Genomic DNA, 3,034 nt, shown 5'->3' with positions numbered 1-3,034 from the left:
GCTGACCTCTCCATCGCAGCTCTGCGTTCTGGGGACTAGTTAACCGCATTCTCTCTGCCTTACCCGCTCGGACATAGACCCCCGCTGCTCCCTGAACGGACACCTATAAATATTTGCGTGTCTCTTGAAGGCTTGGCCTGAGAAGGATTTGGATTTCAGGAACACAGATGATGTCATATCCTGAGTTGTGTATCCGATTTGTAAAAGCTCTCAGCTGCTGCCGCTGCCCCAGGTGTTTCCAGCCTTGTCCCACAAGTCCTTGGAGCTTCCGTGGTCTCCCCAGAACCGGGAGCCTGGAGGGGGTGCACGTGCTCCGGGGGCCAACCCAAGGTGATTGAGAGCGACGTTGAGAAAAACATCCTTTATTTAAATAGCTGTGTAGGTAACTTGGTTGTTATCTTTCCAAACTTGGTCTCTCCGTGGCAAGTAATGTTCATTTTACTTTGATGGTGGTCATTTAAATTTCCCCTTTAAAAAAGTGAGTCATCTTGGGGCGCCTGGGTGGCTCAGTCGTTAGGCGTCTGCCTTCGGCTCAGGTCGTGGTCCCAGGGTCCTGGGATGGAGCCCCGCATCGGGCTCCCTGCTCGGCGGGAAGCCTGCTTCTCCCTCTCCCACTCCCCCTGCTTGTGTTCCCTCTGTCGCTGTGTCTCTTTCTGTCAAATAAATAAATAAAATCTTAAAAAAAAAAAAAGAAAGTGAGTCATTTTAACGGACAAATATTAATGGGATGGGGGGGACAACGCTGGAGAATGCGATATACAGGGGCCCCTTTCAGGTGCCCTTGTGGTAGAGCTGGCCACTTGGGGTCCTGCGTCTGCATCCTGCAGCTCTGGGAGGTCACTCGGGGTTTGTGAACCCCTATTTCCTCATCGGAGGGGGGTGGTTGAGTTGGCCTCTTATGCCACAGGAAGGATGAGATACATGGATGCATAATAAGAAGTACTACTATATGGTTGTTATTTACATTAGTATTTATTAAAAGCCAACTAACACGGGGTGCACTCCCACTCCACACCAGCCCCTTGCCAGGCACTAAGCAGAGGCTATGCCCAGGATCATCCCCCAGCCGGTGGGAGACCAGCATTACCCACGTTTTAAAGACAAGGCCTTCAAAGATAAAGGATTAGGGATTCTCACCCTCCCCCTACCAAGCGAGCAGGGAACCAACAATGGAAAGACAAATATTCTCTAAATATTTCTATCGAATTAATTAAATTTGCATTTCCAAATGCTAGCTTAGCCCCGAATTTAGCTGTCTCCTGTTCTTATGGAGCTTATAGACAGAATAAAAATATCTGTCCAGCAAAGTATCTTACGCCCACGCCCTGCTTTCTAGCATTCTAGCAGCAGAGCAGTTGAGGAACACGGCCTTTTAATTAGCAATAATCGCGCCTCGGATAAACCTCATTGGCTACGATACTGCCACTGCGCGAAGCTGAGGAACACGGCCTTTATAAGAAAACGTTAGACGAAAAGAGACCAGCATAAATGCTGCTGAGGGTTTTCTCCAGGCTATAGGACTACTCTAAGCCCTTTTCCTTTTTCTTTTTGCTCTTTCCTCTTTGTGAAGACTCTCTCCTGTATTATCCCAAAGGCCTACACTCCTCATGTTAAAATCAGTAAACACGGATGGAAATTGCAGCATAGATCGCAAGCTATACATTTGCCGAGACTCTCTCGGGGATCTGCGAGGCCAAAATTATCTTCCTAATAATACGAAGATATTATTTGCCTTTTCATTTTGCGCCCATGGTCAGTAAAAGTGCTGGAGCCTTAGTGTGAGTTGAGGGAGCAGCCCCCCCACCGCCCCCCCCTGAACACCACTGCACGGTGTTCCTCGCTGCCACGCGTGTCCAGAGAGAGCAAAAGCCACTTCCCCTGAAGACAGCACCTCGTGCGGTGTGTGCATGTAGCGTGATGTTCAGCCCTCACGAGGAAGGGAATTCTGACAAATGCTACGACCTGGAAGAACCCTGAAGACATTACGGTGAGTGAAATAAGTCAATCACAAAAAGACAAACCCTGGATGATCCCAATCATATAAAGCGCTCAAAATAGTCAAATTAGTCGATAGGAGGTAGGATGGTGGTTGCCAGGGCACCAGGGGAGGAGGGGAGATGGGGAGATCGTGTTTAACTGGTACAGAGTTCCCCTTCTGCAAGTTGAAGAGAGTTCTGGAGAAGGATGGTGGGGACGGTTGCGCCAGAGGGCGGATGTACTTAATGCTACCGAGCTGCACACATAAAAATGGGGAAGATGGTAAATTTGATGTTATGTGTATTCTGCCACAATGAAAAATAAATGTATATATACATGCATAAATGTTAATGTTTATGCATTATTAAATGTAATATAAAAAGATTCTGAATTTGGAAAGATAAAGAATATACTTGTCGAAGCCCTGAAAGTTATTAATTTTATTAAATCTCAGCCTTCGCGCACAGATTGTGTGCTTAATCTTGCCCCACACTGAAGCCTCGAAGGAAAAGCACCTGTTTCGTCTTGTGACTTGTGAGCTGGACTAGCTGTTTTTTTCACGGAGCACCATTTTTACTTGAAAGAACAACCGATAGACAAACTATGGTTATTCAAACTTGACTATTTGGCAGACATTTTCTGGAAAAGGAACAAATGAATCCTGTCACTTCCAGGAAAATAACTGACAGTATTTGTTGCCAGTGATAAAAATTCAAGCTTTCAAGAATTTTGAAAAACTTGTAATCAGCCACCGTGAGCTTGACAGCTTTCCAATACTTAAAGAGATACTTAATGAATGTGACTTTTAAAAAATATTGTCTAATAAATTGGCGTCAACGTTGGAATATTGGCGTATTGCGTTGAACCGATACTTTTTAAGTGACCGATGCTTGTTGTTGCAAAATCATGCAAGGGTAAACAGTTCAGTCAAATAAGAGAACTCAGTGGGTCTGAATGTAACACAATGCAAAACGTTCACATATTTTCAGATTCCACATTGCAACTAACCTTTAAGAAACTACCAGTTACTGCGTTTTGGTGTAGTATCAAAGAAGAT

The 3,034-nt window shown here is 45.3% G+C and overlaps 1 pseudogene; it reads right to left on the bottom strand.

Moving 5' to 3' along the window:
• Nucleotides 1-1,284: 1,284 nt before the first annotated feature.
• On the bottom strand, nt 1,285-1,437 carry LOC113936804 (annotated as a pseudogene).
• Nucleotides 1,438-3,034: the final 1,597 nt, after the last annotated feature.

The sequence above is a fragment of the Zalophus californianus genome, chromosome 17 (genome assembly GCF_009762305.2).
Source record: "Zalophus californianus isolate mZalCal1 chromosome 17, mZalCal1.pri.v2, whole genome shotgun sequence".
NCBI lineage: Eukaryota > Metazoa > Chordata > Mammalia > Carnivora > Otariidae > Zalophus > Zalophus californianus.
Note: the sequence above shows the minus strand (reverse complement) of the source record. Positions and strands in the feature narration are given on the sequence as shown.